The sequence below is a fragment of the Canis lupus genome, chromosome 22 (assembly GCF_011100685.1).
Source record: "Canis lupus familiaris isolate Mischka breed German Shepherd chromosome 22, alternate assembly UU_Cfam_GSD_1.0, whole genome shotgun sequence".
Classification (NCBI taxonomy): domain Eukaryota; kingdom Metazoa; phylum Chordata; class Mammalia; order Carnivora; family Canidae; genus Canis; species Canis lupus.
The window spans coordinates 41,659,488-41,675,179 of NC_049243.1; the positions used below are offsets into that span (position 1 = coordinate 41,659,488).

The following is a 15,692-nucleotide window of genomic DNA, read 5'->3' on the forward strand; positions in this document are numbered from 1 at the left end:
ATTAAATTTGACATATAATTTAAAATACCATGCATCCATCTATTTTTCAGTATGCTTGTACTTTTTTTTTTTAACTTTATTTCTGCCTTGATTATTATTTTACCAGGCTGCAAACCATTACTGTTACTGGGCCTTATTTTATTATCATTAAACATAAAAAAAATCATATACATAAAATTAATACAACAAAGAAACCAACTTAAACATAATGATTACACTTCATGCATCTATTTATTGGTAGTATTGGAGGAACAAAATTTTTCACGTAAGTATATGCTTTTTTATATGCCATATTCCCTAGGAATCTTTGTTTTTGACTAAATATGAAAAAATCATTTCCAAACATTTCCCAAGAAGTACTTTTACTCTTGCTTACTCTTTTACATATCTGCAACAGGTTTGCAGTGATGCTTAGAGAAAATTATAAGACATGAATTGTATTCTTTCTGAATTAAGTGATCTCCTAATCACTTAATCCCCCCTAAACTAGAGCTCTAGTTTTTTTGTTATCTACAAAATCTCTATTGTTACAGGAACTTTAAAGGATAAAAGTTCCAGGTTATACCTACAGTGTTCTTTCTCTGACCAGCCTGATTGATTCCATGTGAGACTTCTGATCTACTGTCCCTCTAAGACAGCTATTCAATCAATAAATTTAATTTTATGAACAATTCTAAAATCCTATATATCTGAAAGGGAGTTCTGTTATTCTCCCTCCAAGTGTGTAAACTGTAGGGCAGACAGTGCCTTACCAGGCCACTTTCCTTTATTTCTGGACATGTACCTGAGCTATAAATACCAAATTTAAAGGCAATCTTGTATTTGGTGAAGTGGAAGACATACTTTTTTTTAATTAGCAAAATAAAAATAATACCCAAAAGGTATTTAAAATATGTAAAATATCATAATGATTTTAAAGGAGAAAATTAAGGCAGTACTAGGTGTTTTTCTGACTAATAATCTAGCACTTATGAAAATCCATGTCTTTGAGAACTTTGAATGAATAAAATGCAGAAATCCAAAATGATAATATAAATCAGATTCACATAAAATATATACAGAATGATATCTCACAAGTCTCTCATTTTTTTTAAGTCTCTCATTTTTAGAATAGGAAGTGAAAAAGCATTTTTGCTTGAGAAAAAAAAGCCAGAAAACAAACTTAGAGGAAAAAATATAAAGCTAGTTATAAGGAGATAATAATATATCCTTATATTATAATTATATTCCAATTATAGAAGTATTATATAATTATAATTATATTCCAATAATATAATTTCTTGGAATAACCACTGTGTTTAAGATAAACTATTTTAATTTTAAAATAAACAACAACAAAGAAAAAACTTAACACCTAGGAAGGAAAATATCTTAGTTACATAAATTTGAAAACTGCTGTAACCATAAGTACACCTAATGTGATTCCTTGAGTCAAAGTATTCTAAGATGATTCCCCTTAGTTTGATTGGAGGTACAATGAATCACTGAAAAAAAGTTTAAATACAAATTAATAGTCTTATTTTATACAAGAATCATATATTAAAAAAAATCTTAAGACCATATATTATCAATAACAATACTTTAAAAACAATTGATTCCATTAGAATTTTCAGTCGTTTTTTTCCTCTGTTTAAGTTTGTTTTGTGGGGGGGATGCCTAGGTGGCTCAGTGGGTTGAGCATCTGCTCAGGGCATTATCCCGGGTCTGGGGATCGAGTCCCACATTGGGCTTCCTGAATGGAGCCTGCTTCTCCCTCTGCCTATATCTCTTCCTCTCTGTGTGTCTCTTATGAATAAATAAACAAAATCTTAAAAAAAAAGTTTGTGTTTTGGTTTTATATATATATATATATATAAACCTCTGTGTGTATATATATATATACACACACACACACCAAACTAACTTGATTCTAAACTCTCTTAAATGGACATACATATGACTATTTTAAAGAATTTCTATTTTCCTAAAGGTACTTACCATTTGCAATCACCTATAAAAGTAGGCCATTGCCATCACTGATACCTAGGGTTCATTTAAGTTCTTAACTTGTCTTGCTATGCCAAACCTTCCTGAAATGTAAGTCAATTTTTTTCTTTCTGTCATTTTTCTTTGTCTTTTATTTTTTTGTCCTGTTATCAGTGACGATGAAGAACAGCTGCCACAATCCTTTTCTTAAAATGTATTTTTTAGCCTGAGAAGGGCCTTGGGAAATCATCGATCCTTTCCACTTATGGAGAAGGTGCAGGGTAACAGTGAAGGTCATCTGGCAAATCCATGGCGAAGCTTGCACTGAAGAAGCATTCTTGTGACAAGCCTGTGCTCTCTTCAGTCTTCAGTGCTTAAGCACATTATCAGATCACCACAGAGCTTTTTTCTTTCTAGTCTTAAGACAAAAACATATTTTATGATTTTCCTTAAAGCTAATTTATAGAACCCCTGGACAGACATGCAGAAAATAAGTCAATGTAGTCAAACTTCTTAAATTGGTAAAAAGAAAAGTTTAACCCTTTATAAGTTGGTTACCTCAGTTTAAGTCTAATAGGGAAATATAATTAAATATCATCTAAGAATTTCTTTCAGAATAAAGAGTTTGCATTGGTACTGTAGTTCATGTATATAAGGTTTATTGAAATAAAGCCATTATAAAATAAGTGATCAGGAAATTACTGAATCATTTGTGTACTTGGTGTGGGTTGGTGTTATAAGATAAGTCTTACCACTAGTAAAAGTATTTACTATTACTTAAACAGAGTTCCTAGAATTAAACAAAGATAAACATAATTAATGCATTTTTAGTAAGTGGGTATACTTAGAACCTTGCATTTATACTAAGCTACTAGATAGTAAGTAATTATGATAACAACAAAAATCACTAGTTTTATATATGGGCATATCTTGGTAATAATTGTGGTTCAGTTCTAGACCACCATAATAAAGTAAATATCAAAATAAAGTGAGTCAAATGAATTTTTGGCATCCCAGTGCATATAAAAGTTATGTTTATACTATACTGTAGTATGTTAAGCATGCAATAGCATTATGTCTAAAAAAATAATGTGCATACTTTAATTAAAAATGCTTTATTGCTAAAAAATGCTATCATCTGAACTTTCAAAGAGTCATAATCTTTTTTTGGTAGTGAAAGGCTTACCTCATTGCTGATGCCTGCTGACTGATCAAGGTGCTCTTTCAGGTGGCTGTGGGAAATTTCTTAAAATAAGACAATGAAGTTTGCTGGGACTCCTGGGTGGCTCAGTTGGTTAAGTGTCTGCCTCAGTTCAGGTCATGATTTCAGGGTCCTGCAATCAAACTCTGCATCAGGCTTCCTGCTCATCGGGGAGTCTGCTTCTCCCTCTTTCTCTCTCCCTTCTGCCAGCTCTTGCTCTCTCACTTGCTCTCTCTCTCAAATAAATAAATAAAATCTTAAAAAAAAAGAAGTTTCCAGATTGACTGACTTGCTTTCATGAATAAGTACTCTGTAGCATATGATGGTGTTTGATAGGATTTTACTCACAATAGAACCTCTTCCAAATTGGAGTCAGTCCTCTCAAACCCTGTCACTGCTTTAGCAATTAGGTTTATGTATTATTCTAAATCCTTTGTGTCATTTCAACAATCTTCCCAGTACCTTCACCAGTAGTAGATTCCATCTCACAAAACCACCTTCTTTGATTATCCATAAGCAACTCCTCATCCATTAGTTTCATCATGAGATTGTAAAAATTCACACACATCTTCAGACTCCACTTTCAACTTTAGTTTTCTTGGTAATTCCATATCAGTAGTGACTTCCTCCCATGAAGTCTTAAATCCCCCTAAGTCATTCTTGAAGGCTGGAATCAACTTCTTCCAAACTCCTCTTAATGTTGATGTTTTGACCAGTTCCCCAAATCACATGTTCTTAATGTCATCTAAAATGATGAATCCTTTCCATAGTTTTCAATAGACTCATCAGAGGAATCACTATCTATGGCAGTTACAGCCTTACAAAATGCATTTCTTAAATAATAAGGCTTGAAAATCAAAATTAATCCTTCATCTATAAACCGCAGAACAGATATTATGTTAGTGGACATGAAAGTAACACTAATCTCATTGTATATCTTCATCAGGACTCTCAGGTGACCAGATGCATTGTCAATAAACAGTAGTATCTTGAAAGGAATCTTTTTAAATTATCTAAGCTATGTTGTCTGGATAACTTGCTGCAGCTTCTACATCAGCACTTGTTGCTCCACTTTGCACTTTTATGTTATGGAGAGGGCTTCTTTTCTCAAACTCATGAACTAACTAACCTCTGCTAACTTCAAACTTTTCTTCTATAGCTTGCTCATCTCTCTCAGCCTTCATAGAATTGAAGAGAGTTAGGGCCTTGCTCTGGCTTTGGCTTTGGCTTAAGGAAATATCATAGCTGGTGTGCTCTCCCCCCCGGACTACTGAAATTTTCTCCATATCAGCAATATGGCTACTTCACTTACTTACTCATGTGAACAATTATAGCACTTTATAGCTCCTTTAAGAACTTTTCTTTTGCATTCACAACTTGGCTAACTGTTTGGCGTAAGTGGCCTAGCTTTCAGCTTATTTCAGCTTTTGTCTGACATGTCTTCTTCATCAAATTTAATCATTTCTAGCTTTTTTTTTTTTTTTAAGATTTTAAAGATTTATTCATGAAAGACACACAGAGAGAGAGGCAGAGACACAGGCAGAGGGAGAAGCAGGCTCCATGCAGGAAGCCTGATGCAGGACTCAATCCTGGGACTCCAGGATCATGCCCTGGGCCGAAGGCAGGCGTTAAACCTCTGAGCCACCCAGGGATTCCCTCATTTCTAGCTTTTGATTTAAAGTGAGAAACATGTAACTATTCCTTTCACTTGATTACTTAGAGGCCTTAAAAGGGTTATTAATTGGTCTTAATTTCAATATTGTTGTGTCTTAGGGAATAGAAAGGCCTGAGGAGAGGGAGAGAGATGGAAGAATTGTCAATCAGTTGAACAATCCAAAGAGTCCATTTATTGACTAAGTTTGCTGTGTTATAAGAGTGGTTTGTGCTCCAAAACAATTATGATAGTAATGTCAAAGATCACTGATCACAGATAACCATGACAAATATAATAATGATGAAAATGTCTGAAATACTATAAGAATTAACAAGGTAACATGAATACATAAAATGGGCATACTCTGTTAGAAAAACAGTGTTGATAGACTTACTCAACACAGGGATGGCACAAACTTTCAATTTGTAAAAAGCACAATATATAAGAAGTAAAATAAAGTGAAGTGCAATAAAATAAAGTAGACTTTTTTTTTTCCTTATGCTAAGACATATGTATTGAATCTGATTACTTAACACATTTTCTGGTTAGGGATTTATTTCAATGCTATGCACAATGCGATATTTTTAGATACATCTTCATTCATAATTTTTTCATAATTACAATAATTTATCACATTATGTACATTTGAGGTGATTTATCTGCAAATATTATATCAGTTAGACACCTGATCCTTCCAGAAGTTAACTATAAACCATAGGGAGAATATATCACCATCTAGATTTTCTTAAAACAGAACAACAAAATGATGCTAAGATCCATTGTTTTTTAATTAAAATAGTAATAGGTTAAAATTTTCAAGTCTACTAACAGAAATCTATAAAAGAATCATAGGTAAGATGAATAAGTAACACTTTGCTACATATAAAGAGTAGATTTAATTTAGTTGACTTTTTGGTTTTAAATTTATGAAATCTTCCTAGATTTCCATAACTCTCTCCTTCCTTTCTCACTCTCTCTCTTTCCTGACACATATAGACAATTTTAAATATGCATATATAATTATACACATACATACACAAATAGATAATACACATATACATATGTATACTTTGTAATATTCTTAATGTCCTGCTTATAAGGTTTTCTTGTGTGTCCCAATACTTATATCCTAGAAGAAACCAATCTGAACTGTGAAAATCCTCATTTCCACTGGGAATTTTATTTTTAGATTTTCACTCTCCATCCATCTGCCTTTGAGCAATTTTCTGTGCTTCAAGCATGAGCAAGCAGTATTAATCCAATTTCTAGTTTCTGTGAAGCACATTATGTTAGATCATATGCACTTCAGTGCTTCTTCTTAGAAACTTTGTGTTTACTTAACTATTTCACTATCAACCTTTATAGACAGACTTAACTATTTCACTATCAACCTTTATAGACAGGAGTAGAAAAGAAATATAAAATCTAGGTAAAAATGTTAATTTTATTTTCCATCTAAGAAAAGAATCCACTGATTCAAAAACAATGGAATCTTATGATATAAAAAATGCTGCCTGACACAGCAAAATTACACATTGACAGGTGAACAAATATCAATAAACTACAAAAAAATTGTTTATTGTTCTAATGGTCAGATACTCCAATTATGTTTGACAAAGCCTATGAAAACTTTTTCAGTATTAAGACAATATCATTTTATATGAATCCATTATGATTTATATGAATTTATTTCCTCGGCTTCAAAATTATTTTGAAATATCAGAAAATGCAGTACGTCCACTGAATATATGAATATATAAAATGAAATATGAATATATAAAATTAAATATATAAAATTATCATAGAAATTAGGTAATGTGAATTTAAAAGCCATATTAACTATCAAAAGTCAAATGAAAACATTGTGCAATTCATCCTTTGTTATTTTCCAAGTGTAGTCACTGCACTCCAAAACAGATTCATTATGTATGACTCAAAATTTTGAATAAACATTGAAAATTTGATTAAACATTAGATTGCATTGATGAAAAATTTACAATGAATGAACCTTTCAATATTCCCCCAAATTCCGGAGATATTAACAATACAAGGTTTCTTGTATTATCTAAAGAGAATACAATTTGAGCATATGGCATCAATCTATCAATATATTTAGTAGAGCTACATATAAACAGTTGGTCCTGAAAATTTCATGTTAGAAAGTATTAGAACATATGTTTTCCAACTGAAAACAAGCTGTAGAAAATTTAATTCAATTTCACACATTCTAGGTAACAAGTAATAGGCACTGTATTATAAGCTGTGTTAGTCAACGCTTTCAAAATTTAAAAAAAAAAATCACTGCATGGTAATAAAAAGATATTTTTTTAAATTAAAGCCTAATACAGGAGAGAATAAAATCAAATCAAATGCTCCTTTTCCCCACTTTATTGCTCTTTATACAAAAAAAAACTATATATATCTAGGCATGCAATTCATGTTTTGATATACATATGCGTTGTGAAATGAATACAACAATCAAACTAATTAATATCTATCATCTCATATAGTTATATTTGTCCCCTGTGGCAAGAATACTTAAGATCTACCCTCTTAGCAAGTGTGAAGTATACAATACAGTATTATTAACTATAGTTCCTGCTTTCTATATTAGATCTCCAAAACATATTCACCTTGCATAAATAAAACAGTATACTCTTTGACCAAGATCTTCTCATTTCTCCCTTCCCAGACCCTGGTAACCACCTTTCTAGTCTCTGCTTCTATGAATTTGACTATATTAGATCTCATATATAAGTGAGATCATACAGTATTTATCTTTCTGTGTCTGGCTTATTGTACTTAGCATAATGTCCTCCAGGTTCATTCATGTTATTGTAAAAGACAAAATTTCCTTCATTTTTAAGACTGAATAATATGATTTCATTGTGTATATATCTGTATACCGTTTCTCTTTATAAATTAATCTGTCATCAAACATTTGGGCTGTCCACATTTTGGCTATTGCAAATAATACAGCAATGAACACAGGATATCTCAGGTATCTGAGATACTGATTTCATTTCCTTTGGGTATAAACCAAGAACTGTAATTTCCCAATCATGTGGTACTTCTATTTAAATATTTTTGAGGAGCTTCCATATTGTTTTCCATAATAGGTATCCACATTCTTATCAATTCTGAACAAGGATTCCCTTTTCTTCACATTCTTACCAACATTTGTTATCACTTTTCTTTTTGATAACAGCCATTCTAACAGGCGTGCAGTAATATCTCATTATTATTTTGATTTGCATTTCTCTGATGATTAGTAATATTGGAGCTCTTTTCATATACTTGTTGGACATCTATATGTCTTCCTTTTAGAAATATCTATTCAGGTCCACTACCCATTTTTTTTAAATGGGGTTAATTGATTTTGTTTTGCTAATGAGCTGTATGAGTTCCTTATGTATTTTAGATATAATGCCCTTAAATATGTATGGTTTGCAAGTATTTTCTCCAATTCCATAGGCTGCTTTTTCATTCTTGATTTTTTTTCTTTGCTGGGTGGGCATAAGTTTTTTAGTTTCATATAATTCCATTTGTCTATTTTTGTTTTTCTTGCCTGTGTTTTTGAGGGTCATAACCAAAAACGTGTTGCCCAAACCAATGTCAAAAAGCCTCTGGCAGCCCGGGTGGCTCAGCGGTTTAGCGCTGCCTTCTGCCCAGGGCGTGATCCTGGAGACCCGGGATGAGTTCCCTATGGGGTTCCCTGCATGGAGCCTGCTTCTCCCTGGCCTGTGTGTGTCTCTGCCTCTGTCTCTGTATCTATCATGAATAAATAAATAAAATCTTTAAAAAAAAAAAAAGCCTCTAGCAGTGTAATGGTTTCAGGTCTTGCATTAAATTCTTTAATCCATTTTGAGTTGATGTTTTTTTATATGATGTTAGATAGGGATCCTATTTTATTCTTCTGTAAGTGAATACTACTAAATTTTCCTGGCACCATGAGTTGAAGAGATTATCCTTTCCCCATTGTGTGTTCTTGACACACTTCTTGAAGATCAGTTAAATGTAAATGTATAGATTTATTTCTGGGCTCTCTATTCTGTTCCACTGGTTTATATGTCTGCTTTGTTTTCTCAGTACCATACTGTTTTTATAACTTAGCTGTGTAATATATTTTGGAATCAGGAAGTGTGATGCCTCTCACTTCATTCTTCCTGCTCAAGATTGTTTTGGTTTTATGGAGTTGTTTGTGGTTCCATATGAATTTTAGAATTGTTTTCTCTATTTCTGTATTGAGATTTTGATAGAGATTGCACTGAGTCTGCAGATAGTTTTAGGTAGTATAGATGTTTTGACAATATTAATTATTCCAATCCATGAAATTGAGGTGTCTTCCATTTACCTATATCCTTTTTTTTATAATAAATTTATTTTTATTGGTGTTCAATTTACCAACAGACAGAATAATACCCAGTGCTCATCCCGTCAAGTGCCCCCCTCAGTGCCCGTCACCCATTCACCACCCCCCCCTCCCCTTCCACCACCCCTAGTTCGTTTCCCAGAGTTAGGAGTCTTTATGTTCTGTCTCCCTTTCTGATATTTCCCACACATTTCTTCTCCCTTCCCTTATATCGCTACCTATATGTTTTTTTTGTTTGTTTGTTTTTTTATTCATGACAGACACACACAGAGGCAGAGACACAGGCAGAGTACCTATATCTTTTTAATTCTTTCATCAAAGTCCATAATTTTCAGTTACAGGTCTTTCACTTCCATTAATTCTAAGTATTTTATTATTCTCATTGTGACTATGATTAGAATTATCTGCTTTTTCAGATTCTTCATTGTTTGTATACAGAACTGCCAAGTTTTTATAAGGTGATTTTATAGCTTACAACTTTACTGAATTCATTTATTAGTTCTAACAGTTTTTGTTGTTGAGTCTTTAGGACTTTCTAAAAATTCTCTTTAGTAATTAGAAACTACTTGCTTTCTCTTCACAACAACTTTAATCTGCTATGTATTATCCATTCAAAGTATACTCTGAATTAAGGTGATTAATCATTTTTGATGTCTTGGATCAATAAGTGCCTGTACTTGACATAAAGGCACAGGCCTTTACTAGATCTTTGCAATATGAAATAATTAAGGCCAGAGCTTAGCTCCAGTGCTGATCTTCCTTAAATTGCAGGCCTCTTCCCAGCACATCACTACTGCTAGTAGAAATATAAGAATATCATCTAGGAGGGAGTACTCTGATCTATTATCAGCTATTGTCACTCATTTTAATTCTGTGGTATATTAGTAAAACAGATAAGATTAAGATAATTTCTATAGAAAACCACTTTTAAAGTGGAAGAAGGAAGAGATGAAGAAGGACAAACTAGATACAGCATCCTTGACAACCAAGGATAGAGTATGAACTAGAGGTGCAAAACCCAGGGCGTTAAAACAAACTAATTTATAAGCATACAGAAAAAAAAATAATACTAATACCACCAAAACCAAGGGCATAATTTGAACTGGTGATATTCCTGGAAGGAAATAAAATTTGTCCCATATGGCTAATACAAAGAGACTACTGAGAATTGTAGACAGGACTAATGGAGCAAATAAGGTTTAGTGAGACATCCAGACACTAGTAATGTTGGGGAACAATTACCATCTGTACACTTGAGGGAAAAGACAAATATTATTAAATTCCTCAGTGATCCTTGAACTAGTAAGGAAGGACTACCCACCCCCTCACTGTGCAGAGAAGCCCCTGCAGACAAAAATGCATCCCCAAAGCAAAGGAGAATAGAGAAACTCTCTCTACCCCTGCCCTCTCATGCTGGTGCTTTCCATTCTTAAACCTAATCAGAAGCCAGCCAGCATGAAGTTCCTGGTAATACTTTCCATAGGGGTTGGCCCCTAATGTTTAAGGGGCAAGGAAACCAAAAATAGATTACCTAATCTATTAGGTAATATAATAGGCAAGTAAAAAGAACAATCACATAATTCATCTACTGCTCGCAGTCTAAAGGTTCACCCTGAAGAAAAAAACTAGCTGGCCTTTTACATTTTTATGAATTCACTTAAGTTACTGCAAGTGGTCAACAATGCCCATTTCTAGTTTGGTAAATCACTAGCGCTCCATGTCAAAAGTCCAGTCTATGGAAGACAGAATCACAGCACCAATGGCATTGTTGGTTGAAAACCAAAAATCACTATAATTTGGAGAATTTACATTGTCCCACTTTTCTCAGTTGGCATTTAATTTCATCTCTTAGTTCTTATTTCACTTAATATGGTAACTTATAGGCCCTACTTACCTTAGTAACTTACTAGTAAATACATTTTATTTTGTAAAACCTTTGCTTATAGATGAAAATTTTAAAGCAACTAAATATATATTTTTCTCCTTTGGGGAAGTTTACATATAACTTGAATTTTTAAAAATATGACTATTGCCTAAAAGGGAATAACTATCTGAACTCAGGAACAGATATTTCATTTTCTTAGCTACATAGTCAAATGTGTGTGTATGTTTAAACTCATAAAAAACCTTTAGATATAAAATGAGAAACTATCTCTTGAGAATGAAGGAAGCAGAGGACTGACTCCTTTCCAACTTCTGCCCTGTTGTTAATACATTTTAATTGGCATTATTTATTTAAGGGACTTAATTTAAACTATTTCTTGAGTCTCTTCTTTCAGTGACATCTGGCATTAATAACACACTCATCAAAATGTATATTAATTCATTTTTCAAATTTTTGAAAAATGTATATTAATTCTTTTTTCAAGTTTTAAAGTTAAATTAATGGTATGATAGAAATAGCATTCTATTTGAGAATAAGGCATATCTGAGCTCAAATCCCAACCATCCCTCTCTTTCAGCTCTCTCCCCACACTCACAAATAAACACATCCACATACTTATAGTTTTCCATTCCAACTGGATTTGTGCAATGATAACAATCACCTCCCTTCTGAGAGTAAAGCAAATATTGCTAATCCATGAGGATTCTTTCTTACTGATTAGAGATATAGCCAAAGGTTTTCTTTTTTCTCCACATCCGCACCAACACTTCTATCTACTCTTTTTGATAACAGTCTTTTAACATGTGTGGGGTGATATCTCATTGTGGTTGTTATTTGTATTTCCCTCATATTAATGATGTAGAGTATCTTTTTACATACTTATTGGCCATCTATATGTCTTTGGAAAAATGTCTATTCAGATCTACTGCACATTTTTAAAAAACATTTTAAAATAGTTGGGGTGTTTTTGTTTGTTTCTTTTGCTATTGAGTTGTAATAAATAGCTATTTTTGATGGTTTTGATGATGGCAGGGGGAGAAAGTAAGACCTAAACTAATGTTTATTAAGTGTGTATAAAATGTCAGACACTTTATATACACCATCATATGAAATATAAATAAATGATCTGAGATATAGGTATTTCAAAACACCACTGAAGAATCCAAAATTTGTGTACTATTGGCAAAAATACAAATTGGTGCAGCCACTATGAAAAACAATATGTGACGTTCCTCAAAAATTTTAAAATAAAACTACCATATAATTCAGCAAATCCACTTCTGGGTATTTATCTAAAGAAAATGAAAACACTAACTCTAACAGGCCAATAACCAGGGAGGAAATTGAAGCAGTCATCAAAAACCTCCCAAGACACAAGAGTCCAGGGCCAGATGGCTTCCCAGGGGAATTTTATCAAACGTTTAAAGAAGAAATCATACCTATTCTCCTAAAGCTGTTTGGAAAGATAGAAAGAGATGGAGTACTTCCAAATTCGTTCTATGAAGCCAGCATCACCTTAATTCCAAAGCCAGACAAAGACCCCGCCAAAAAGGAGAATTACAGACCAATATCCCTGATGAACATGGATGCAAAAATTCTCAACAAGATACTGGCCAATAGGATCCAACAGTACATTAAGAAAATTATTCACCATGACCAAGTAGGATTTATCCCTGGGACACAAGGCTGGTTCAACACCCGTAAAACAATCAATGTGATTCATCATATCAGCAAGAGAAAAACCAAGAACCATATGATCCTCTCATTGGATGCAGAGAAAGCATTTGACAAAATACAGCATCCATTCCTGATCAAAACTCTTCAAAGTGTAGGGATAGAGGGAACATTCCTCGACATCTTAAAAGCCATCTATGAAAAGCCCACAGCAAATATCATTCTCAATGGGGAAGCACTAGGAGCCTTTCCCCTAAGATCAGGAACAAGACAGGGATGTCCACTCTCACCACTGCTGTTCAACATAGTACTGGAAGTCCTAGCCTCAGCAATCAGACAACAAAAAGACATTAAAGGCATTCAAATTGGCAAAGAAGAAGTCAAACTCTCCCTCTTCGCCGATGACATGATACTCTACATAGAAAACCCAAAAGCCTCCACCCCAAGATTGCTAGAACTCATACAGCAATTCGGTAGCGTGGCAGGATACAAAATCAATGCCCAGAAGTCAGTGGCATTTCTATACACTAACAATGAGACTGAAGAAAGAGAAATTAAGGAGTCAATCCCATTTACAATTGCACCCAAAAGCATAAGATACCTAGGAATAAACCTCACCAAAGATGTAAAGGATCTATACCCTCAAAACTATAGAACACTTCTGAAAGAAATTGAGGAAGACACAAAGAGATGGAAAAATATTCCATGCTCATGGATTGGCAGAATTAATATTGTGAAAATGTCAATGTTACCCAGGGCAATATACACGTTTAATGCAATCCCTATCAAAATACCATGGACTTTCTTCAGAGAGTTAGAACAAATTATTTTAAGATTTGTGTGGAATCAGAAAAGACCCCGAATAGCCAGGGGAATTTTAAAAAAGAAAACCATATCTGGGGGCATCACAATGCCAGATTTCAGGTTGTACTACAAAGCTGTGGTCATCAAGACAGTGTGGTACTGGCACAAAAACAGACACATAGATCAGTGGAACAGAATAGAGAATCCAGAAGTGGACCCTGAACTTTATGGGCAACTAATATTCGATAAAGGAGGAAAGACTATCCATTGGAAGAAAGACAGTCTCTTCAATAAATGGTGCTGGGAAAATTGGACATCCACATGCAGAAGAATGAAACTAGACCACTCTCTTTCACCATACACCAAGATAAACTCAAAATGGATGAAAGATCTAAATGTGAGACAAGATTCCATCAAAATCCTAGAGAAGAACACAGGCAACACCCTTTTTGAACTCGGCCATAGTAACTTCTTGCAAGATACATCCACAAAGGCAAAAGAAACAAAAGCAAAAATGAACTATTGGGACTTCATCAAGATAAGAAGCTTTTGCACAGCAAAGGATACAGTCAACAAAACTCAAAGACAACCTACAGAATGGGAGAAGATATTTGCAAATGACATATCAGATAAAGGGCTAGTTTCCAAGATCTATAAAGAACTTATTAAACTCAACACCAAAGAAACAAACAATCCAATCATGAAATGGGCAAAAGACATGAACAGAAATCTCACAGAGGAAGACATAGACACGGCCAACATGCATATGAGAAAATGTTCTGCATCACTTGCCATCAGGGAAATACAAATCAAAACTACAATGAGATACCACCTCACACCAGTGAGAATGGGGAAAATTAACAAGGCAGGAAACAACAAATGTTGGAGAGGATGCGGAGAAAAGGGAACCCTCTTACACTGTTGGTGGGAATGTGAACTGGTGCAGCCACTCTGGAAAACTGTATGGAGGTTCCTCAAACAGTTAAAAATATACCTGCCCTACGACCCAGCAATTGCACTGTTGGGGATTTACCCCAAAGATACAAATGCAATGAAACGCCGGGACACCTGCACCCCGATGTTTATAGCAGCAATGGCCACGATAGCCAAACTGTGGAAGGAGCCTCGGTGTCCAACGAAAGATGAATGGATAAAGAAGATGTGGTTTATGTATACAATGGAATATTACTCAGCCATTAGAAATGACAAATACCCACCATTTGCTTCAACGTGGATGGAACTGGAGGGTATTATGCTGAGTGAAGTAAGTCAGTCGGAGAAGGACAAACATTATATGTTCTCATTCATTTGGGGAATATAAATAATAGTGAAAGGGAATATAAGGGAAGGGAGAAGAAATGTGTGGGAAATATCAGAAAGGGAGACAGAACGTAAAGACTGCTAACTCTGGGAAACGAACTAGGGGTGGTAGAAGGGGAGGAGGGCGGGGGGTGAGAGTGAATGGGTGACGGGCACTGGGTGTTATTCTGTATGTTAGTAAATTGAACACCAATAAAAAATAAATTAAAAAAATAAAATAAAATAAAATAAAATAAAAAGATAAAAAAAAAAAAAAAAAAGAAAACACTAACTCAGTAAGACATATCCCCCATGTTCACTAAAGTCTTAATTACAGCAGTCAAGATATGGAAACAATGTAAATGTTCTCTAACAGATGAATAAAGATTATATACGTGTGTGTGTGTATATATATGTATGTATGTACACAAACACACACATACACATATACACCATGAAATATTATTCAGCCATTAAAACAAAATGAAATTTTACCATTTGTGACAAAATGGATGTACCTCAAGAGCATTATGCTAAATGAAATAAATCAGAGAAAGACAATCTAATGATTTCTCTTACAAGTACAATCTACAATTAAGTAAATAAATAAATAAATAAATAAATAAATAACCATGGCCATAGATAGAGAGAAAGGAGTAGTGGTTGACAGAGGTAGAAGGTAAGGGGTTTGAGAAATGAATGAATTGTTCTTGTTTTTGTTTTAGTTAATTGAATAAAAACTAGCTATGAAAAAAAAAAGATAGCTACTTACACTATTTCATTAGTTCCTTATTGGGTTACTACATAATTTTTGTATATTTCATAGTAATGAATTCCA

The 15,692-nt window shown here is 33.7% G+C and overlaps 1 long non-coding RNA gene across 1 annotated transcript in view; it reads right to left on the reverse strand.

Moving 5' to 3' along the window:
• Positions 1-1,210: 1,210 nt before the first annotated feature.
• Positions 1,211-15,692, reverse strand: part of LOC111091676 — a 31,069-nt gene continuing 16,587 nt past the window's right edge. The window contains exons 2-4 of the long non-coding RNA XR_005376455.1: positions 3,152-3,299; positions 1,978-2,383; positions 1,211-1,484 (exon numbers count right to left, since the gene is read on the reverse strand). This is a non-coding gene — a long non-coding RNA (uncharacterized LOC111091676). The remainder of the gene's footprint in view (positions 1,485-1,977; positions 2,384-3,151; positions 3,300-15,692) is intronic.